This window comes from Vombatus ursinus, unplaced genomic scaffold (assembly GCF_900497805.2).
Source record: "Vombatus ursinus unplaced genomic scaffold, bare-nosed wombat genome assembly UNPS02009205.1, whole genome shotgun sequence".
In the NCBI taxonomy this organism is placed as follows: Eukaryota; Metazoa; Chordata; class Mammalia; order Diprotodontia; family Vombatidae; genus Vombatus; species Vombatus ursinus.
In genome coordinates, this window is record NW_020948983.1 from 45973535 (window position 1) to 45999107 (window position 25573).

General features: G+C 38.7%; 1 pseudogene; it reads right to left on the minus strand.

Moving 5' to 3' along the window:
* Window positions 1-12892: 12892 nt before the first annotated feature.
* The window catches only part of LOC114035677, a 103159-nt pseudogene continuing 90478 nt past the window's right edge, over window positions 12893-25573 (minus strand).

Below are 25573 nucleotides of genomic sequence, written 5' to 3' on the forward strand. Positions count from 1 at the left end.
GGAAGTTAGAGATTTCCTCTTACTATACATCTTCAAGAAGGGGATGAATAATCCACCTGCCAGTTAGGTTATGGAGGTGATTCTACAGCAGGTGCAAGTTCAGCTAGATCAGGGATGGGGAACTTGGTGGCCTCAAGGTCACATGTGGCCTTCTATGTTGTTGGGTGCAGCCTTTTGACTGAGTCCACGTACTAAAGAACAAATCCTTTTGTTCTGTGAAGTTTGGGTTTAGTCAAAGGGCCACACTTGAGGACCTAGAGGGCCTTGAGGCCTCAGGTTCCCACCCCTGAACTAGATGATCCTTGAGGTCCCTTCCCATTACAAGATTCTGAAACTTTTGTAATGGAAAAAGAATGAGGTTAGGAATCAGGACACTCAGGTTCTAATTTCAGTTTTACCATTAATTGACTGTCTTCTTAGAACAATTATTTAGCCTTTCCATGCATCCATTTCCTTCATCATCAACAGCAATAATCTATGTGTTGTTGAAGGGTGGAAATATTTTAAAAACATTAAAATGTGTTGTACAGATGCTATAGTAGAAATAAAAACAGACCCAGGAGTCAAGAAACCTGGGTTCTAGGTCTTGATCTGCCTCTAGCTGTGTGACCTTGGAAAAAGACCTTCCCATTCTGAGCCTGTTTCCCCATTTAAACTTTAAAAGTCTATTTTTCCATCACTACTGTTCCTCCTGTTTTCACATATTGCATCAATGACAGGTACAAACCCAGTTGGTAATGTTTATAGGCAGTCCCCAAACTGTGATTTTCAGCAATCTTTTCCCCCTTTTATGACACTGCTACCATCAATATGGAAATTTTTGTTGTTGTTCGGTTGTTTCAGTCGTATCCAACTCTTCATGACCCATTTGGGGTTTTCTTGGTACAGATACTGGAGTGATTTGTCATTTCCTTCTCCAGCTCATTTTGCAGATGAGGAAACTCAGGCAAATAGGGTTAAGTGACTTGTCTAGGGTCACATAGCTAGTAAGTGTCTGAGGTCAGATATAAACTCAGGTCTTCCTGATTCCAGGCCTGGTGTTCTATCCACTCTGCCACCTACTTGCCTCCAATATGGGAATTAAGACATTCGATCTTGCAGCTCCCTACCCTTTCACGTTTTCACTGGCTGTCCCCCGTGTCTTGAATGTTCTTACTCTTCCACCTCTTGGTTTCCCTGGCTTTCTTCACATTCTGGCTACCTTCTATAGGAAGCTTTTGCCAGTGCCCCTTAATTCTAATGCCTTCCTTCTATAGATTCTTTCCAGTTTAGTCTATATATTTTTTGTTTGTACATAGTTGTTTTCATATTGCATTTCCCATTATGAACTACTACTTGAGAAAAATAACCGTCTTTTGCTTTTCTTTGTATCCCCAGTGCTTAGTACAGTGCCTGGCACATAGAAAGTACTTAATAAATGTTTATTGGCTGATGATTGGAATGGTAGAAGCAATACAGGGTTGAGGGAAAAAATTTTGAGGGGGAGAAGGAATTCATGTATTGTCATGGCCAAAGAATTCCACCCCTATTAGCCAAACTTCTGATGTTGAATCTTTATGTTCTTAGCTTGGTTAGAGCCCCGACAGCTACCTCATTCTGCTACTTGCATCAGACTTGAAGTCTTTTCAGTATGGTAGAATCTGTTGCAGATTGTGCTCTTCGGTATAGCTTTTGGGAACTCAGAGTCACTTCCATGCCACAATGAGGCTTTGGTATAGGAATCTAAGTTGTGGGTGACCCAAAGCACGAGGGAGAGATATATGGTCTTTAACCTCTGTTTCCCTCAGTTTCCCCATCAGTAAAATGGGAATAATAATAGCACCTATTATGACCTATACTGAAGAACTGATATAGAGGTTATCAGGGAGGAAACTTGATCAGAAGAGGAGGTAGACCAGTTCTGTGGAAGAAGCAAAGGATGACGGATGGGCAAAATGTTGTGCCCTGCAACCACAGCTTAATTATGTAAAAACTAAATCTCCCAGGAGAAAAGGGGCTTCCTTTTAAAAACTTCCTGTATCATGCTGAACATAGAGGAGAAAGTTTATTACACATACAAGCAGAGAGTGTATTTACTACAGAAAGTATTGCTTAAATGAAGCTTGACATTTTTTATTTGGAATTTAAAACTTTATTTGGCGGTAACTATATTCATTAGTCCAATCTGTTTGGTTTCACCTCAAGTAGTGAAGAATAATAGTATTTTTGGTAATTATCTTCCTTCTGACTCCTTTACGGGCGAGAGTGTGGGTGAGGAGAAGAGAGTCTTTCTATACTGATTACCTTAAGTTCAATGTTTGTGCAGTTCTGACCTCCTGCAAGCTACATTTTGAGGTTTCTGCATGATGGTGTGGGTGGCCCAGACTTACTTTTGCCCTTAGTTCCAACATTTATAACATAACACACACTGTATGTTTTAAGAGGAAGGACTGGTGCGGGTTTTTCTCCTCTTCAACTGTTTGTGAAACTCCAAGTCTAAACATCAGTCTAAAAATAGGAAAATGGATGTGAAAAAAGATTTAATTATTCTAATTAGTCAATAACAAGGGTTGCCATATTCTCATTAGTCAGTGAAAGTTATTATAAAGACATTAACTGAAGGAAAGAAAAGTTAGATTGAATGTCAGATGGTGGACGAAAATGCCATTCAGGCTTTCATGTTTTATGCCAAGGCTCTGTTTTGATGTATTTCTGCCAGGATCAGTTTTCCCTTCTATTCTACTTAGACCCAGAACATAGCGGTAACACCGACAGTCAAAGTATCCCCTGTGCCAATCAACAAACATCAAAAGAGACACCATTGCCTGGAAGGACAGTAGCCTTGCTCTTAAGGAGCTCACAGTCTAGTTGGGAAGACAAAGACAAGGTGTATGTCAGTCAATCAACAATAATTTATTAAGTGCTTACTATGTGCTAGACATGAGGCTGAGCACAAGGTACACAGAGATGGAAGAGAAAAAATCCTTTCCTGAAGGAATTTACATTCTATTGGGGAAGACGAATGTAGATATTGACATGTGTATAGATATTTAAAAAAATAAATACAAGATCATATTATTTTTGGTGGGAGGAGGGTAGGAATCAAGAAAGTTCTATTGCAGTGGGAATTATGTAAGCTAAGTCTTGAATGGAACCAAATGGATCTAAGAGGAAGAGCTGAAAAAAGGTAATATTCCAGACACAAAGGATAGGCAGTGCAAAGGCCCAGAGACAGGTGAAAGAAAGTTAGGTTTGATCAGATTGTGAAGAGCTTTAAATACTTTAAAATATTTTTAAAATATTCTTTTAATTTGAAAATACTGTTTAAATAAGAGCTTTTTTCCCCTATTTTATTCCAGAGAGGCAGTCACTGTGGTCTATTGAGTAGGGGAGTGACAAAAAAATCACTTGGGTGGCTGTGTGGAGGATAGATTGAAGTGGAGAGAGACTTGAGGCAGAGGAAGATCAATTAGGAAACTATTGCTGTAGTCCAGGTGAGAAGTGAGAAAGGCTTGCACCAGATGGTGCAAGTAGTGTAGAGAAAAAGGGAGGGATATAACAGATACAACACCAGCACCTAACACTATGCCTGGCGTGTAGTTGGCACTTAATTATTGATAGCTGGCTGATAGAAAGGTATTTGCATTCCTCCCTTTCTCCCTCCCTCGTGCTCATAGGAAGTGAGCAACCTTTGAAGCTTGTTTATCAAGGAATAGATATGGTGAAAAGGGTATTTCAGGAAGTCAATCTGACATCGGTGTACAGGACAGATTGGAGTAGAAAAGCAGAAAACAAATTAGTCAATAAGCATTAACTAAACTCCTACTATGTTCCAGGCACTGTGCTAAGTGCTAAGGATACAGAATAAGGTAAAAGACAATCCATGCTCTCAAAGAGTTCAGTGTGTAATGGGCATGACTCCATGAAACAACTGTGTACAGACAAGATAAATACAGGATAAACTGGAAATGATCAGTGGAGGGGAAGCCCTAGCATTAAGGGGAATCAGGAAAGTCTTCTACTAGAATGTTGGAGTTAAACTGGGACTTGAAGAAAGAGAGGCCAAGAGGTGGAGAGGAGGAGGGAGAGAATTCCAGGTATGGGAGATGCCAGTGGAAATGCCCAATAATGGGAGATTGTTTGGTGTAATGAATAGCAAGGAGGTCAGTGTTTACTGCATCACAGAATACATGGAGAAGAATAAGGCATAAGAAGATTGAAATTTTTTTTTTTTTGCAGGGGGGACAGGTTATAAAGGGCTTTGAATCGGGGCAGCTAGGTGGTGCAATGGATAGAGCTCCAGCCTTGGAGTCAGGAGGACCTGAGTTCAAATCCAGCCTCAGACACTTGAGACTCACTAGCTGTGTGACCCTGGACAAGTCACTTAACCCCAATTACTTCACCAAAAGGCAATAACAAGAAAAAGGCTTTGAATGTCAAATAGAAGATTTCATATTTGATCCAGGAGGTGATGGGGAGCCACTGGAATTTATTGAGCACAAGGGTGACATGATCAGACCTTCGCTTTAAGAAGATCGATTTGGCAGCTGAATGGAGGATGTGGGGAGAAAGTTGAGGTAGGGGACTAACCAGCAGTCTATTGCAATAGTCCACGTACGAGATGATGAAGTTCTGTGCTGAAGTGATGAGAGAGTCAGAGGTGAGAAGGGGGCATGTACAAGAGATGTTACAGAGAAAGAAATGACAGGGCTTAGTAACAGATTGGATATGGGCAGGGAGATTGAGGAGTTGAGGAAGAAACCTCGGTTTTGAGCCTGGGTACCTGGAAAGTTGGTTGTACCTTTGACAGTAATCACACAGTTTGGAAGAGGAAGGGGTTGGAATGGAACGGGGAAAAGATAATATGTTCAGGCTTGGACTTGTCGAGTTTCAGATATTTATGGGGCATCTAGTTTGAGGTAATAGGCAGTTGGAGAGGCAAGTCTGGAGGTCAGCAGAGACATTAGGGCTGGATAAGTAGATTTGAGAATCGTCAGTATAGAGATGACAATTGAAACCACAGGAGCTGATGACATGACCAAGTGAAATGGTATAGAGGGAGAAGAGGGCCCAGGATGTAGTCTTAGGGGCTATCCATCATTAGCAGGTGCAATAAAGGATAAAATCATAAAATAAATGATAAAAATCCACCAAGGAGACTGAGAAGGAGCAATCGGAGAGACGGAAGGAGAACCAGGATAGAGCACTGTCATGAAGTCCTTGAGAGAAGAAAGTATCAAGGAGAAGAGGGGGATTGGTAGTGTCAAAGGCTGTAGAGAGGTCAAGAAGGATGAGAACTGAGAAAGGCCATTAGATTTGGCATTTAAGAGATCATTGGTAACTTTGGAAAGAGTAGATTTGGTAGAATGAAGAGATTGGAAGCCAAACTGCAGAGAGGTGAGGAGAGAGACAGAGGTAAGGAACTGGAGGCACCTTCATAGGGGCTTCTCACAGACCTTCTCAAGGTGTTTAGCCACCAAGAGGAGTGAGTGATAGCTAGGGTGGGTGAATGGAATAAGGGAGGGTTTTTTGAGTTTGGAGGAGGCATTGGCATGCTCGTAGGCACTTGGAAAGGAGCCAGTGTCCAGGGAAAGATTGAAGATAAGCGAGAGAGTGGGAATGATAGCAGGGGCCATCTGCTGGAGAAGGCAGGAAGAAAGTGATCATTTGCGCAGGAAAAGTTTACTTTGGCAAGGAGGAGGGCCATCTCTTCATGCAAGAGAGGGGTGAAGGCAGAAATAGTGGCAGAAGGCATCTGGGAAATGTGAAATGAAGAGGAGGGGAGAAGAGAGAGCTCTCAGTAAATGACTTCAATTTTTTTTTTCAGTGAAATATGAGGCAAAGCTCTCAGCTGAGATGATGAGGGGAGGGAGACCTATGGAATGCTTGAGGAGGGATGAAAAGGTTTGGAAGAGCTGCTCTGGCAAGTGAGATAGTAGGAGCGGGGAAGAGGAATCAGCATTTATTAAGCACCTCCCATGTGCCTCTTAGGTAAATTCAGTTGTGTTATAATATCACTAGGGTTTTGGTCTTAGGGTGGAGTCCTCTGTTAGAAAGATATTTCTCTACTATCCCTGCAGGCAGACCAGGTCAGGAGTTAGGCAGAGAAAAGGAGGTGGCATTACTAACCACTGACCTGACCCCAAACAACTTAAAGGATATGACTCTAGAAATTTTCGTGAGAAAAACTCTGGGTTTTAGGTACTATACCCTTCTTAGGGGAAGTGCCAAGTTCTGTGGTTCTTAAGAGTATGGGTAACTTTACCTCCAGCTTCGCCTGCCATTGGGTTGCCATATCATCTTATTAGTCTAAGAGGTATAGTTAGTGCAGATTTATCCAGTCAGAGTATCTATGAGCACCCACTTACTAGAAAATCCCACATTTTTTTCACAGAATATACAATATTTCATAGAGCCCTAGTCACATTACCTTGGCAAAATGGTTGAACCATTTTTGAATATTTGAAAATTGTTCAACCATGGTTGAAGACAGCATTTTATTCTTTTTTTGAATGGGATCAATTTAAAAAACTAAATACTATAAATAGAACACTTATTACACATCTGCACACCCACAGCTTCTCCTAGACTCACTTAACACTCAGGCCACTGAAAACAGCATGCCTATGCATGCTCTAAACCCAAAATTTCTAGGAAAGATACCATTCAGTTTGTTTAGCCCCATATAGCTGCTTCTTTTGGAAATGGACTAAAGATTGTTAGAAATACGCATAATTCCCAAATGTGATCCAATTCATGGCCTCCTGGGAAAGGGTTAATCTCTGAATAGGGGTAGAGGGGTTTTGGAAACTGGAGCTGTTCCCCAGCTCTGCTGCTTTCCTACTCACAATTCTTCTCTGATCACCAATCTTCAATCCTTTTTTCAACTGCTGCTTGTCTCAATGTTCATTGGTTGGGCTGGACTCCTACCTATTCCTCCCAGCTTGTTCATTGCCAGTGGAGCAGTGACAGGCCAGACATGAGTGAGCGCTGTTTCCCTGGGTCCTTGAGTCTATTCCAATGGGCATCTAAGCTTGCATGCTTCCTTACAAAGGTAGAGGTAGGGAATCTGAGAAGTGAGGGAGTACAATAGCTATATACTACCTATTAATCGGCATAATCTTTCAGATAACTAGAATCAACTGGATTGTTTTCTGAGTGCAATAGTCTCAAAGTATCCACCAGATCACATAATAAATTTGGGAGATTGAAGACCATGACCGGCAATGGTTCTTTCAAGTGTTTATCTATGGGAAATCTGGACTGGAAAGTCTCCCCATGGGCCTTCTCTTTAGGGAAATTTGCCTGAATGAAAAGGAGAAACATCTGGTCACACTCGTCTATCACCGCAGTTTTATAATGCTAAATGGCAGTCTTTGGGATAAGTTTAGAGAGAATTATACATATGTTTTTAATCTACAAGCCGGCATTATTGACTAACAATCAGCCCTTGCTTAAACTGCTCAAGAGACTGGCTTTTTAGACCTTTTTGCAAGCTATCATTTCCCCTTCCAAAACTAATTTTAGCCTTTAGTATGGTTGAGTGTTGGTTTGACAAGATACACATTTGGAATGACAAGTTTGTGGTCCAAGGAGCCTGAGGTGGAATGAAAATCTCTGCAATGTCCTGTTCTACCTGCTAAGGTCTAAAAACCCCCACAGACTGGATTGCCAATGTAAATCATGCCCATTTTATTCTGGGGAAAGCTTCTCTCTTCACAATGATTATTGCTTACAAAAGATTTTTGTTTGTTTGTTTTGGCCTTAACTTGTGATTTCATCATTGTGGAAAATTCCCAGGGAGGAAATTCTTTCCACTGAGACAGATTGGCAAATCAAGGGCAACTTATGGTCTCAAAGCAGGGCTGGGAAACCTGTGGCCTTGAGGCCACATGTGGCCTTCTAGGTCCTTGGGTGCAGCTCTTTGACTGAGTCCAAGTTTTACAGAACAAATCCCCTTTGGGGTCCTCAGGTGTGGCCCTTTGACTGAATTCAAACTTCACAGAACAAATCCCTTTAATAAAAGGATTTGCTCTGTAAAACTTGGACTCAGTCAAAAGGCTGCACCCAAGGACCTAGAAGGCCACATGTGGCCTCAAGGCCACAGGTTCCCCATCTCTGCCTTAAAGAGTCACCCGGGCTCTGAAAGGTTAAGTTGCTTGCCATGAGTCACAATCAAGATGTGTCAGAGGAAGTACTTGAATCTAGCTAGACCTTTCTAACTCCAAAGGTGACACTCTAACTACTATACAACTCTACCTCTAGTTCTATAACATTCTAATTATGATATTGGTAGTCTACTTTAGGAATGATCTTCATCCTCAGACCTCACAAAGTACTTTGTTTCATAGCCCTCTAAAGATTTATGTGACATTGGGTACTATAACTCTCTAGTTTGGCATCTTGTCCTCCTAAGATTGTAAACTCTATGAAGACCTGGTACAACATCTTATGAATAGCTTCAATCATTCTTTAATTCACTCCCTCCTCGCAGCCCACCTTCTTCACAACTTCCTTGTCAACTACCTCACCACATGGCACCCTTTCCTCCTCCATCTCTCCAGTTCTGGTTCCAGTAATCATGATCAAATTGATTCTGCCATTGTTCCTGGATAGGCTTTGTTAATCTATTGCAATGTAGCCCCATTCACCATTCCTGTAACTTTCTGGACCAAAATGTTTATCCTTCACTACCGCTCCCTTAGGTGCATTGCTTACCCTCTTAGAATGTAAGCTCCTTGAAGTCAGGGATTATCTTTGCTTTTATATTTTTTCTCCCCACTGGCTAGCATAGTGTTGGGCACATTGAAGGCACTTAATAAATACTTTTTCATTCATGAAGTAGTTATCCAATAAATGTTGTATTGTACTTTATTGTAGAGTACCTAGTTATAGGTATTCAGCCAGTATTAAATATGTTGCTTGGAAATTTGGGAACCTTTAATCACCTTTTTTTTAATTGAAAGAAATAAATCAATAACCACTTGACTCAGTGACATTTCCCCAAATCTACAGTGTGTGTGTATGTGTGTGTGTGTGTGTGTGTGTGTGTGTGTGTGTGTGTGTGTAAGTATATGTGGTGTTGGTGGTGGTGAATAATTCAGCTTAAACCCCATAAAATTCCAGGAAAGAATGTGAAGAAGAACACAGCAGAGGGCACTATATGTAGTAGAATAATACATGCCTTTTCCCTGCAAATTTAAATAAAAAGAGCAAAAATGTCATCCCCTAAAAACAATACTTTGAATTCTCCTTAGGTGAGTCTATAAAAGCCCAATTTTGATTCAAGTCTCCAGTGTAACTTTAGTAGACTTGCTCTGGTTTAAAAAAAAATTGGGAAAATTGGTGGATATATTTCAACAGATCACCCTGTCAAAACCCATTCTTTCACAAGCAGTCAGAAAAGAAAAGGGTTTTGGTGTGCTCTTTCCCTAATACAGTAAGACTTTCCTACTCTGGAAAACTATTCATGCTATCACTACCTCTGTGCACATGTGTATTTTAGGGCCAGCTTAAATTTCTAAGGAATCTGGAGTGTGAGTTGGTACATGTGACCAGAAGTCAAATTTCACCTGTAAAACAATCTTCTGGGAATATGTGTGTAATGCCATACTCCATGAAAGTTTCTGACTGCTGTGACAGAGCCACTGTATTTAAAGATTCAAAGGCTGATCTTTTTACTGAATCATGACCAGCTGGGTTTTACAATAATGGAAAGGATATGAGCAATCCTATTATTATGTAAAGGATTGCATTTCTAGCCTCATCTGGGCCTAAATGCAGAGAAAAAGTAATGGAGGGAGAGTGTTGCATAGTCAATGGGGAGCTGACCTTGGAGTCAGGCCAGCCTAGTACAAGTTGGTCTTCTGACACATGACACACACTGGCTGTGTGACCCTGGACAAGTCACTAATGTATCAGTGACTCAGGGAACTCTCTCAGATTATAAATTTCAGGTTGCAGAGCTGATGTTGGTAGAAAGAATGTCTTCTCTAGCAATTAGGTGGTGTAATGGGTAGAGCACTGGGCTCGGAGTTAGGAAGACCTGAGTTCAAATTTGACCTCAGACACTTACTAAGTGTATGACCCTAGATAAGTCACTTAACCTCAGCTTGCCTCAGTTGACTCATCTGTAAAATGGGGATTAATAATAGCACCTGACTCTCAGGGTTATTGTGAGGATCCAATGAGATAATAATTGTAAGATGCTTAGCATAGTGCCTAGCACATTGCTATTGTTCAGTCTACTTAGTTGTGTCCAACTCCTTATGATTACATTTGAGGTTTTCTTGGCAAAGATACTAGTTTTCTTCTCCAGCTTATTTTACAGGTAAGGAAACTAAGGCAAACAGGGTTAAGTGACTTACTTGTCCAGGGTCACACAACTAGTAAGTGTCTGAGGTCAGATTTGAATTCATGTCTTCCTGACTCCATGCCCAGTGCTCTATGCACTGAGCCATCTAGCTGCCCCACCTAGCACATTCTAAGTCTTATACAAATACTAGCTATTGTTAGGTATTACCTATTATTATCTCCCCACAAAATGAAATCAAAGGTCCATACCTGAAAAGAAGCAATGTACTTGATTTCAAGGTTATTCCTGATAGAGAGATTCTCCCTTCACCTTTTATTTTAATCTTTTGCAAATTTCTGGTTCTGTAGCAAGAAAATTTGGGATTTGGATATTTTTTCACTCTATAGTTCAAATAATGACCCATAGGATTAAAAGGATTAAATCCTACACTTTGTATTGGGGGGGATTGTCAGACTATGAATACTATGAATAGGTAGTAGCATTTTAGACTTGCCTTTGATATGATCTGAATGACTAGTGCGAGTCTGAAAATTTCATTTCCTCCACCTGCCAGGACTTTCATCTGGCCATGTTGATTAATGTGCTGAGGACTTTAAAGACAGGTGCCTTGCTTTCTGAATGCCTTAGATTGCTATTGGGGGCTTCTCTAAGAAAACGTTCAGTTTCAGGAAGGCAGAAGTTCCCATGCTGCTGCATACTAAACTAACCCAGCTCTGAATCCTACTTAGTCAACCGATATAACACCGTGTTGTGACTTGATAGTTTGCATTTGCGGAAGGGCTCTGAACCTTTCCACCTTGCCAGGCTCATGTTATATCCAAGAGCCAAAGGCTATAACTAACCTTTTTGGCACCCGAGGCAAGGAGCTCATATCATCCCTGGGGAAAGGAGCCCTCAAATCTGGCCTCAAGTCAACTTTATAATTTACTATGTGAAAGTAAGACAAGAAGTCATTAGGACAAGTTCAGCAGCAGAAGGAACAATTCATCCTGTAGTTTACATGGTGCTGTTGAAGGAGCACAGGTATTAAAGCTTCGCTTCCTCCCCATTTTACTGCTCTTCCCTCATTGTTCCTCTAGCCAAAAACAAGAAGCGATGAATGCCTCAGTGTTTGTAGGAGAGGTGTACTCTGGGCCACTTGAGTCTGTCTGGCATCTTGCAGAGCGCTCAGACAACTCCAAGAGGCTTTCCTTGCTCATTATTGTGCGTTAAAGTTTCTGGGAAAATGCTGACAGATACTTCGAAATGAATGACAGACAGACCATGGCTCATATGGGTCCTCAGCTGTTCCACTTAGTCTGAATTCAAGGGTGAAAGGTTTTGTTTTCTGGGATTTTCGTCTCAAACATTGTCACATTTCCCTCCTAGGTGGTTTTCTGATGAGGGTTATAATTCTCTACCTCTCGCAGCAACTTAACTTTCATTGCAATTCAACATTTGAGGCTAAAATTAGTTGTATTTTCTTTGCAGAATTATGATGAATTCTTTACAGATGGCAACTGCTACTGTCCCCATGAGCATCATAATCAGTGAAAAAGGAATAAAAATTCAGAGCATATTGCCTACTGCAGAAATCTTTGGCAACTTTGGAGACTAGGAAGGTTCTAGAAAAGGAAAAATATGCAGTTCTGTTGAGGTCAGTTATATTTATTTTAGGCAAGTGATGACACAGTCATCACCAAGAGTCGACTGAATGGCCAACGGTTAAACCCTCACACTGTCATGGATATCTTTTTCTTTCTCCTTTTTTCACATTTCCCTTTTTTTCCTATTCCCTCTCTTTATAGGATCAATCATTAATTTAGAGCTGGAAGAGACCTCAGAGACCATCTGGTCCAACCTCCTTATTTTGCAGATGAGCACACTGAGGTTGGGCAAGGCTTAGCTCAAAGTCTCAGAGGTAGTAAATATCTGAGGCAAAATTTGAACTGAGGCTCATTGACTTCAGTTAGAGATTTTCTACTACATCGTTCCACCTTCCTTTCCCCCTTTCTCTCTCTTGTCAGCTCTATGCCTTGGACCCACTGGTGATTCCAGCCTACCCTATGCAATACAAGCTGGTAGTATAGTTGAAAGGGTCCTGGATTTAGACTCAGATGACCTGGATTTGCATTCTCAATCTGATACTTCCCCAATGTGTGACCTCATACTAGTAATGGCATCTCTCTGGGCCTTAATCTCCTTATCTGTAAATAATGGACATGCATAATGCAGAAGAGGAATAGAGAAATATTTTTTTTCAATTATTACTGAGCCCAGGCTAGAGGCATTGATTAAAAGAGATCATGGAATCATTTTCCATTAGTGTTCTAAGGAGGGGCTGGTGGCTAGGAAGCAAGGAGGCAGGAGTATGGGGGTGGATAGAGAGGTATGGAAGGTAGGGTGTCGAGTAGAAGTGTTGACATCTACGGTAGCTCATCGAAGCAGTAAGAAGGGACATTAGAAACCATCTAATACAACCCTCTCATTTTAAAGATAAGGAAAACAAGGCCCAACGTGAAGGGTAATCTGATTTGTTAAGTTTGCAAAAAGGTAGTAGATATCAGAGGCAAGATTTGAAACTGAGGTCCTCAGACTCCAGGATCAACATTCTTTGGATCATGCCCGGCTTCCTCCTCCTGTGGCAAGGATGGAGGCAGGTGGGACAGAAGTTGAAAAGGCCCTCAGTCGCAGAGACTCAACCAATGTAGCCAAGGCTTCAGGAGAAGCAGGACAGAAGATACTGAAGTTTTCCAATTCTACCCATGCTACTGAGACCTTTTCCTGTTGCTGTTGGGAATCTGTTCATGATGAGGACAGGGGCCATCCCCTCTGGGAAGGGAGGACAGCAGCACTAATACCTTGCTATTGTACTTGGAAGATTCATTGGAGGTTCATTTTTGCTCTTAGATTGTAATAAATCTAAAAATAATCTAACAAATCTTGTAATAAATCTACTTTACTTTCAAAATATTATCTCAAAAATCAATCTCTTTTCATCCACACAACAACCCTGGGAGGTAGATGCCATTAGGAGTCCCATTTTGTGGCTAAGGAAACTGAGGCAGTGACTTCTAAACAGGTAGTAAGTGTCTGAGGCCAAATTTGAACTCGAATCTTCTTGACTTCAGGCCCAGTACTATATACATTGGACCGCTTAACTGCCCCAAATCAGATAATATTTGCAAAGTACTTAACACAGTGCCTAGCTCATAGAAGGCATTTAATAAATTCTTGTTCCTTACCCCCTTCAAAATGCTTATTGGTAGCCTTGGTAGTTTGCAAACTAATCCAAAAAGCATTTATTAAACCTACTACATGCAAGACATTGTATTAAGCATAGCGAATACAAAGATGAAACAAAAACATTCCCTGTCCTCAAATATCTTACATTCTATTGTACTGATGGAGCAGCTAGGTGGTACAGTGGATAGAGTACCAGGCCTGAAGTCAAGAAGATTCATCTTCCTGAGTTCAAACATGGCCTCAGACACTTACTAGCTGTGTGACCCTGGGTAAGTCATTTAACCTGGTTTGCCTCAGTTTCTCTTTAGTAAAATAAGCTGGAGAAGGAAATGGTAAATCACTACAGCATCTCTGCCAAGAAAGCCCCAAATGGGGTCATGAAGAGTCAGACACGACTGAAACAACTGAAACAAAATTGTGCAGATACAACATATACAGATAAACATATATGATATCAAGTGAGAAAGCGGAGGTCCCCAAGAACTTTAGGATCAGGAAAGGCTTTCTATAGGAGATGGCACAAGAGATGACCACTTTTAAAGGAAGCAAGGGATTTCAAGAGGCAGAGGTGATACTTTAAAAATTATTCTAATGATTTCTTCAGTTCTCTGGGGTTACATAAAAATGATAGTGCAGATATCCATTTCTCTTTAGTTTTATTACAAGAACAACATCCCATGTTTCCAAATATGGATAGTAGTGTTAAATTATAATGATACAGTGGGGTAGACTATATTTTTTGGGTAAGGATGGGAGTCCTAGGCATTTTAGTAATTAAGAGGAAAGTGATGATTTAATTTAAACATTTATTGAGCATCCACTATCTGCAAGGTATCGATAGTTTTTGATTCTGCAGCAAATGTTATCGGACCGCTGCAATTTCTCCCCTCCTCTCCTCCTTCACTAATAAGGGAAGAGGAGAGAACTGAAGGTAATTAAGCAGAATGCTGTGTGATTTATTAAAATGCCCAATAATAGTTCAATCTAATTGTGGTTTCCTCTAGAAATTCCAAGAAAACACCATGCTAATGTCACTAATGGAAAGTCCGTCATTATATTGCCTATATGCTTGCAGTCTCTGAATCCTATTAAGACTATTTATCATTCAGCTTGTGAGGAACATGAAAGAATAAATGAACAGCAATTTCAGAGTGGAAAAGAGGGCTGCATTTGGCATTTCAAAGACAGTTATTTTTAAACTGCTAGTGTTCTCCTCCTATCTCGACCATAAGGATTTAATGTCTTACAACAACATTTAATGTTATGTCCTGGCTGGTTGGTAAATGTATTAATTTGGTATTTTAATCATTGAATTAATTACTTGTACTGCTAAATTTATAGTTAAGAAAATTATTTCCCAAATCAATATGCAACAGCATTCATCTGTATTTTTTTTTTACCTCAGAGAAGGTAGAATTATCAAGAAATTATTGGCTTAGAGTAGTAACATTCAGTACAAACTAAAATATATTATGTAGGCCAGGAGCAAAGCCCTAATGCCTGAATACCCTCCCTGCTACAGCCTCGAAACATCCCCCTATCAAAGAGATTTTGATAACTGCATTTCAAAGTAATTCTATGTATTTCATTTTATGCATTTAAGATATTATTCTGTACAAGCCATTCCCCAATTGATAAATGGTCAAAGGATATGAAAGTTCTCAGATGAAGAAATTAAAGCCATCTATAGTCATATGAGAAAATGCTCTAAATCACTACTGATTAAAGAAATGCAAATCAAAACAACTCTGAGGTACCACATCACACCTATCAGATTGGCCAACATGACAAAACAGGAAAATGATAAATGTTGGAGAAGATGTGGGAAAAATTGAAACACTAACGCATTATCGGTAGAGTTGTGAAATGATCCAACCATTTTGGAGAGCAATTTGGAACTATGCCCAAAGGGCTATAAAAATGTGCATACCCTTTGACCCAGCAATAGCACTTCTAGGGCTATATCCCAAAGAGATCATACAAATGGGAAAAGGACCCACATGTACAAAAATATTCATGGCAGCTCTTTTTGTGGTGGCAAAGAATTGGAAATTGAGGAGATACCCATCAATTGGGGAATGACTGAGCAAGTTGTGGTATATGTATGTGATGGAATACTATTGTGCTATAAGAAATGATGAACAGGCTGACTTCAGAAAAACCTGGACAGACTTGTATGGTCTGATGCTGAGTGAAGGGAGCAGAACCAAGAGAATGTTGTACACAATAACAGCCACGTTGTGTGATGACTAATATTGATAAACTTAACCCTTCCTGGCAATACAAAGGTCTAAGACATCTCCAGAGGCCTTGTGATGGAAAATGCTATCCACATCCAAAGAAAGAACTATGGAAGTTGAATTGCTATTTTCTTTTTCTCTTCTGTTGAGTTTTGTTTCCTCTTTCTGATGGTTCCTCCTATTGGTTTTAATTTTTACTTACAATATCACTAATGTGAAAATATGTTTAATATGATTGCAAATGTATAACCTATATCAGATTGTGTGCCATCTTGGGGAGGGTGGTGGGGAGGAAGGGGGAGAAAAATTTAAAACTCAAAAGCATATGGAAGTGATTATTGATAAATCAAAATAAATTAATAAAAAATATTATTCTGAGAAGGGGTCCATAGATTTCATCAGACTGTCTAAGGGATCCATGACACAAATAAGGTAAAAAACTCTTGCTCTAATCCTTTGAACATTGAGTTGTGTGAAAGGGTGTAGTGGAAAGAGCCTTAGGTTTTGAATCAATAGTTCTTAATAATAATAATGATAATAGCTAGCATTTATATTAGTATATGCCAATTGTACTATGTACAATTTGATCCTCAGAGCAACCCTGGGAAATAGATGCCATTATTATCCTAATTTTACAGTTGAGGAAACTAAAGCAAAAAGTGATTTGCCCAGGGTCACATAGCAAGGAAGTATCTAAGACTGGGTTTGAACTCGGGTCTTCCTGACTTGAAGTTCAGCTCTCTATCCACTGTGCCACCTAGCTGCTCCTTCAACATATAGTTTGATAGCTGGTGACCTCAGTGCAAAGGTCCAAGCAAGTGAGAAATTTGTCGGAAAGCATAGGGCAGGAAAAAGAAATGGGAGAGGTCAAAGCCTTTATAATACACAGAGAAGTTTCCCACATTTACATCATGATTATTTTCTTTAAGAACAGTGTGTTAGGGATAGGTAAGGCAAGCAGCAAATAAAATCACACAAAATGAAACTGATGATATTTTAATAGGCAAAAAAGACTCCTTTTTGATGTGGAAGTTATCCCTGAATCAGCTTTTTGTGTACAGTTATACCACTAACTTGCTAAAGCAAAGACCTGAATGAGTAAAAACCTATACAAAAGTTATGAGATAAACATTTGGCATACGTTTAAACAACTCAATCATCAACTATTCAAGAAAGTAATCAATAATGAAGAAATGGGTAATAAGAAACAGAAATGATATCAACACAGATTATAATAATTTTATATAGAAGTTCAAGCAATATAAATCAAGTGCCTTAACAAGGGCCAAAAGGGCCTCAAAAGCTCCTTAGTCGGCAAAACTCTTAACTTATATGCCAGGCAGAGAAAGATACAGAAAAGCAAGTGCAGCACCGGTTCAATATATAAACTCATTTGTAAAGTATTACAAGGAAGGATGATGGATGATCATGAGCTGTATTGCCTCATGAAACACAGAGAAGCAGTAGAAAGTAAAACCGTCTTAAAGAAAGCTTGTCAAGAATTCCAGTTAAGCAAAGTCATTATAAGGGTATTTTAGGAAAAAAATGAAGGGAGGACAAAAAAAATTAGAAGAAAAATGGAAAAGATCTGCAAAGATTTTTGTAACAAGCTGTTTTCAGTGTCATGGGCAATAAAGCCACTGTACTTGATAATTAATGTTGTAGTCTAGGATGTGCTTACGATGGGCATAGAAATGGAACTAAAGTGAACAAATATGGAAAAAGCAGTCAGATTGGACCATATGAATATAAAGAATTATATATATTTATGTTACATATACTTATATGAATTATATATATACATATATATATATACATATACGTATATACGATATCATGAAATGAGGCACAATAAGGGAATGCCAGCCAGGATGGTGTGCAGTAGGGACTCTGTGTGCCCTGAGACCATTACACTATTTATGAAGGCTTAGCAAGAACTGTTAAATGTTGGCTATTTGGACTCTAGTGATACCATTGATTGGGTTAACATCCTGAACAATGTAATATAACTGTTTTGAAACCGGATAGCATACATGGAGGAATGTGGAGAGGGGGTGAGTGCTGCTCTTTTGCATTTTGGTGTCACAAGAATGCAAGATAACATCAAAACAAATCAGAGATACTAATATCCACTAATATCCAGCAGAAATACTTTGGTGAATACACCCCTGACTACTAAAGTGGGCAAACCACGGGTATGCAGGAAATATGAATGCCTTTATTATGTGTCAGTACTGAGTAATAATAAAATTAGAAACTTAATACCAATCATAGACAAGGGCTTCATACTGCTTTATGTCAACTATATCCTCAGCTCCAAATTACAGAGAAATGAACTGCAGCTCAATGCAGGGGAATTATAAGGCATAATTTCATTTCTAAATGTAAATCAGGTGAAATAAAAGTAAAACCTGAGGAGTTACTTAAATCTGAAGAGAGAAAAACTAAAGAATCTAAAAGGCATTGTGAATATATAATGAACAGTCATTCCAGATGTTTGAGCCAATAACAAAATGAATGGCAAAAATAAGGGCAATATGTTGAATGATTTTAAGGAGAGATATATTTGCTTAGAATAGAATTTTGAAAAATCCATTTTTAATTTGATCATCTAACTCTGTCAGATAGACCAGTTATACCAAAACAGACTAATTTAAAAAAACTGGCATCTGTTATAATCATCATGGATGAATGCATTCTCCCACCACATGTAAAAACGTTTTATGACCTTTGCTCAACAGTATGGTGGAACTATCTAGGAATATTCCTAAGGATGGGTATCAGATACTAACAGGGGATAATCTATTAAATCTAGATTTTGGAAGATTATAGGAACTCTAGTCAGTAGACGCAGTAGAAATCTGAAATACTATATTGCTGATAAAATTCAATGTTAAAAAAACACGAGTAACGAAATCTATAAAACAAAAGTATATTAGAAATTCTTGATATCCTTCATCAAACATTGAAAGTGAAAGCCAAATAGGTTAAGGGAAAACAAGGAGGTGAAGTAGCACAAAGAATATAATAATATTCTTAATAATAATTCAGCCTCAGATACTTACTGTGTGACCCTGGGCAAGTCCCTTGCCTCAGTTTCCTAATCTGTAAAATAAGGATAATAATAGAACTTATCTCCCAGAGTTGTTGTAAGGATCAAATGAGATAATAATTATAAAGCATTTAACATAGTGTCTAGCTCATAGCTTAGTGCCAAATAAATGTTAGCTATTATTATTACAAATAAATAATTCAACATCAATAAAAAACCATAGTATAACACTGGAACAAAAGACTCAAGACAGAGTAGCTGCCCAAAGATCGCAGAATGGCTAAACAAACTGTATTACCTGAATGGAACTGAATATATTGCAGTTTTCTAAGAAACAATGAATATGACGAATAAAGAGAAGCATGGGAAGACTTACGGAACCTGATGCAGAGTGAAAGTAAGCAAAGCCAACCAAACAATATGCACAATGACTATAACAATATAAATGGAAACACTAACCACCACAAAACAATCAAAAGTGAATGTTGAAAAATTACAAAGAACAAGCATGGCCCCAAAAAAGAGAAATGAAAACACCCCCTCCCCAACTACTTTGCAGAGGTGGGAGGTCCACAGATGTGGAATATTGAATTTATGTACATGCATAAAGTGCTTTATAAATCATAAAGCATTATGTAAATGCTAGTTTTTGTTATGATATTTTTAGATTTTTTTCAATGCATTGATTGATTTTGTTGATTGTTTTCTCTCTTCTTCCTTGTTCTTTTTTCTTTTAAAATATTCTTTGCTTTATAAGATGATTCTTTCAGAAGGGAAAAGGAAAGGAATTCAGGAGGAAATTTAGGCAATGTAAAAACAAAAGATATTAATAAAATTTTTATTTTTTTAAAAAACTATACCATAGATAGAGGTTTGAGAAAGAAAGAGATCAAGAGAAAGACCCTTCCTTCCAAAAAAAGGAGAATGTAAAAACTGTCTAGTCTATATAGTTAAAAGAACTTCAATAAAACAAAAGCATAAATTGGATCAAACATAAAACAGCTTTCTTTATTGTTAATTTAATGAACAACAGAATGGTTATATCAAAGGTTTTTTGTTGTTCAGTTGTCTTCAGTCACGTCCCACTCTTTGTGACCCCATTTGGGGTTTTCTTGGCAAAGATACTAGAATGGTTTGCCATTTTCTTCTCCAGCTCATTTGGCAGATGAGGAAACTGAGGCAAACAGGGTGAAGTGACTTGCCCAAGGTCACACAGCTACTGCAATGTCTGAAGCTATATTTGAACTCAAGAAGATGAGTCTTCCTGACTCCAGTCCTAGCACTCTATCCACACTATGCCATCTGGTAGTTGAAAATCTAGCTTCTTCACAAAACTTTAAGGTGGCCCTGGATAAGATCCATAATTATTGACTCAAATCCTTCACAGTGTAGCATGAATTATCCACAATGCCAGTTATCATCTTCTCTGATGCAAGCCTGATCCTATCACTCTTAACAGAAGACAGTTATTGACAAAAGATGAGAACACCAAGAACTCTTCCAAATTAAGCCAATTATGAGCTTATATTCTGTTTCTGTTTTTGTTTTTGTTTGGTTAGGCAATGGGGTTAAGTGACTTGCCCAGAGTCACATAGCTAGTAAGTGTTATCTGAGTTATCTGAGGCTGGATTTGAACCCAGGTCCTCCTGAATTCCAGGCCAGTGCTCTATCCGCATGAGTTTGTATTCTTTACATACAGCATTCATGGCTCACACTACTCAAAATAAATCTATGAATACTTAAAAGACAGTATTACATTGGCCAAGGAGCAAAAGGGGTATTCCAAAATTTCCAGGGGTATTATAAAAAGCAACTTATTACCAATTCAGTAATTATGGAACAAGCTGTCCTAAAGTGCCATAACATTCACTCTGTTTTTATTGATTCTTGCAAAGCCTTTGACACTATTCTGCACTCATAGATTGGTCATGTAAATATATAAAAGAGATCCAAGAATAGTGAGAATGCTTGAGTATTTGATGTGTACATAGGAAACTGTACTCTATTTAAAACATGCCATCTATGTAATAAAGTCAACAACAATTGATATAAAATATAGCATTTTCTCAGGATACAGTTTACACCAAGGTTCAACTTAGTCTTAAGCTCATTATTATCACTCCTGAATATGTCTTTCCAGACAAAAAGGGAAACATATCTAACAACATATTAGTCATTTAATGTATGAAGAAGATGTTGCTATATGGTTCCATTAAAAAAACACTTTAAACAGCTATTTTATCATGTTTAATCTTTCTTCAATGATATCAAAATGTCCTTTGCACTGAAAACATAACGTATTAATGTGTACCAAAGAAAAATAACGTCTAAAGTTCTGAGCTCAAATCTAGACAATTTGAATGAATGGGTAAAGGCAAAATTTATAAATAGTTTGATCTTTTCCAGCATAGATACAAAGAATAACAGGCTAGATAGTAAGTTGATAATCATTTATTAAGTGCCTACTGTGCACCAGGCACTGTGATAAGGATACAAAGAAAGGCAAAAACACTATCAGCCCCCAAGGAGCTCATGATCTAATGAGGGAGACAACAAGCAAAAAAAAAAAAAAAGCTGTGAACAAGATCAATTGGAAATAATTAAAGGAGTGAAAGCACTAGAATTAAGAGGCATTGGCAAAAGCTTCCTGTAGAAATTGGGATTCTAGTTGAGACTTAAAGGAATCTAGGAAAGTTAGGAGGTAGAGATGAGAAGGGAGAGCGTTCCAGGCATGAGGGACAACTAGAGAAAATGCCCAGAATTGAGAGATAAGAGTATTTTGTTCATTGAATAGCAAGGAGACTGTTGTCACTGAATGAAAAGGAGCATGGGTGGGGGGTGCGGAAGTGGGGGTGGGGGGAAGGTATAAGGTGTATACAGGAGAAAGCTGCAGCTATGTATGTTAAGAAATTGACTAGGGGCAGCTAGATGGTGCGATGGATAGAGCCCTGGCCCTGGAGTCAGGAGGACCTTAGTTCAAATCCAGCCTCAGACATATAACACTTACTATGTGACCCTGGGTAAGTCACTTAACCCCATTGCCTAACCAAAACAAACAAACTGACTATAATCCTGAAATCAAAATGTAATGGAAAGAACACATTTAGAAGAATTAATACCTATATAGTTCTAATCTTTTAAAAATTTTAAAAATTTATTTTTAATTTATGGACTAAAACAGACATTTCCATAACATAGTACAATAAAAAAGATGTTTGCATATGAAACTGCAAATATGTCATGTAAAACTTGCTATTTCTTTTAAATATATAATAAATTAATCATGTAAATTTCTTTTTTTTCTTCCTCCCTTGAAATGTTTATCATTAGACACAAATATGTGCATGCGTGCATGTGTGTGTGTGTGAAAATCATTCTTTACATACTTCTATTTATCAATTCTTTCTCTGGATGCAGATAATGTCTTCTTTCATATGTCCTTTGTAGTTAATTTGGTCATTTATGATAGTAAAAATGACTTATTTGCTCAAAGTTGATCTTAAATAATATTGCTGTTACTATAAACAATATTCTTTTGGTTCTGCTCATTTCCCTCTTCATTATTTTGTGCAAGTCTATCCATGTTTTTCTAAGACCATCGAGCTCATCCTTTCTTATAGCACAGTTGTATTCCATCATAATCATATACTGCAACTTATTCAGCCATTCCCCAATTGACAGGCATCCCTGCAATTTCCAGTTCTTTGCCACTGCAAAGTGTACTGCTATAAATATTTTAGAACATATAGGTTCTTTCCCACTCTTTTTTCTATGAGAACAACCAAATTGTTGCAGTCTGGGGCAAAGGTCCACCCAGGGCCCACCCTCAATAAAATTGTGAAGTTAGTCAACTTTATCTTTGATACCTTCCCCCCATCCTATAGTAGATAAACTGCTGGACAGAGTAAAAAAGACTAAGATTCATATTCCAGACTGAGATTCATATTCCACATGCAACACTGGCAATGTGAGTTCTGCTCACCATGGGAAAGTGACAACTTCAGCTTCAATACTAAGGTGCTGATAACATATTATATAGCTATAAACCCTAAATAGAATAATGTATGTAAGTCACTTTCCAACTCTTGAAGCCCTATATGAATGGCAGTTATCAAATATTTTTTAGGATCTCTTTCTTTTTAGTATGCCCCTAAGACTATAATCTCTGCTCCATTCACACAAAGTCTTGCTCTCATCTAGCCCTGCTAACCTATGCCATTAAAATGACTTCAGGTGTAGGTGCCACCTTCCCCCCCTCCTTTTTTTTTTAAATTTTAGACTCAAACACCAGAACTCAAATGCAGAATAGAGAAAAGAAAAAAAATCATAAAATTAAATATCGAAACTTAAATACTAATTAAGAAAAGGGGGGGAGCATGTCATATGCACAGCAGAACATAAGAGAGGATTCAAAATATATAGCAATAAATTCTCATTTCAAGAAAGCCTGTATGATAAATATTACACGTTGTGTTGAGAGCTGTCCATATTTCCTTGCTTGTATATTTTCTTTTGCTGTCTGTTGCGCACTTTTTACTTTGTTCTCTTTCCCCCTTCTTCTCCCCCTCACTGGCGGTGATTTTTGTAATCACCTCTAGTCCTGGGGCATGGGGGATGGTGCTTTTGGCCTCAGATCTTCAGTTCTCCACTCTAACCTGGCGCCAGAGCCAAACCTCCAGCTTCCCGTAAGCGCCCACAGCCCGGGGCTCCCTGCCCCACTGCTTCTGCACTCACCGGGCTTGAGTTGCTTCCTTCTTGCGCCGCTGCTCTCCACAGCACAGCTAGGTTTGCTATTCCTTGTCAGCAAAGGTTCCCTCGATTTTCCCCGGCTCAGATATCCAACTCCCCTCACTGTCCCAGGGGAAAAAGTTCCTGTGGCTGGGGTGAGGCAGCCTCCCAACCCAGCTAACCCATGGGCTTCAGCTTGTTGTTAAAGCCTACCCCTAGCCTGGAGGTGTTTACTCTTCACCCGGACCAAACCTTCTCCTGTGATTTTCCTTCAGATCTTCTGGGATTGTTCCAGGAGGACCCTTATTGTGAACCTATTCTTATTTATTTTAACCCCCCCCCCCATTTTGTTTGTCCTGAGGAGCTATTTTATCTCTTTTGTGGAAGAAAATCTTGAGAGCTTGGAATTTTCTGACTTACTCCACCATCTTCCCAGAATCCTCTCTCTTTTCCAGTCTTAACATATACTTAGGGCACATTAAAATAGATGGCAACAGGTAGAGAAAGTGCCCAAACAATAACTTGCACAATGTCTTTTTTTTACATTCATATTAAACATATTTTAACATTAGTGATGTTGTAAGTAAAAATTAAAACCAATAGGAGGAACCATCAGAAAGAGGAAACAAAACTCAACAGAAGAGAAAAAGAAAATAGCAATTCAACTTCCATAGTTCTTTCTTTGGATGTGGATAGCATTTTCCATCACAAGGCCTCTGGAGATGTCTTAGACCTTTGTATTGCCAGGAAGGGTTAAGTTTATCAATATTAGTCATCACACAACATGGTTGTTATTGTGTACAACGTTCTCTTGGTTCTGCTCCCTTCACTCAGCATCAGACCGTACAAGTCTTTCCAGGTTTTTCTGAAGTCAACCTGTTCATCATTTCTTATAGCACAATAGTATTCCATCACATTCATATACCACAACTTGCTCAAGTCATTCCTCAATTGATGGGTGTCCTCTCAATTTCCAATTCTTTGCCACCACGAAAAGAGCTGCCATGAATATTTTTGTACATGTGGGTCCTTTTCCCATTTGTATGATCTCTTTGGGATATAGCCCTAGAAGTGCTATTGCTGGGTCAAAGGGTATGCACATTTTTATAGCCCTTTGGGCATAGTTCCAAATTGCTCTCCAAAATGGTTGGATCATTTCACAACTCCACCAACAATGCATTAGTGTTCCAATTTTCCCACATCTTCTCCAACATTTATCATTTTCCTGTTTTGTCATGTTGGCCATTCTGACAGGTGTGATGTGGTACCTCAGAGTTGTTTTGATTTGCATTTCTCTAATCAATAGTGATTTAGAGCATTTTTTCTAACTTGCACAATGTTAATGAAACGTAGGGCTCATCACCTCAAGGAAGCTCTAGAAAGACTAATATTTCTTCAAAGGGAATTGATAGGTATTCAAAGAACACATGATAAAACATTTTAAAAATGTATAGAAATATTTTTGGAGCAAATAGACATTACTTCATAGGACAATAATAAAGGCTGACAATATATAGGTGGAACTGGATTTATTGAAAGTAACTAAAAGCAGTTTATCTCTGGATGCTGCCTATGAAATAAATAACATCTAAGAGTCAAACCAAAAACTCCACAGGCACCATACAATTGAACTCAGCTAACAAATATTCACAAAGAAGTGTCAAACAAATGTTGTCGTGGCTGAGTCATTTAGATTTTAATATAGAAACCAAAGGATTTATGATAGCAAGTCAGAATCATGTCATTGCTACTAGGAATTACAGATAGGTTATCTTTAAGGAGGCTGGACTTAATGACCAATTCAGATTATTAAATGACATGGTAGAAACTTTGACATATCACCACAAGATGCAAAACTTTAGCCATGCACTGAATACCTAGAAATGAAGTGGTTAAAATTATGTACCAGAAGCTCACTGTCCTTTATAAACTGGGGACAAATCCCCATATTACAAATATAAAACCCCAGCTAACCTTAAGGAGCTACCAAATAAATTGTATTATTATAGGCAAAACTTCTGCCTACAATGATAC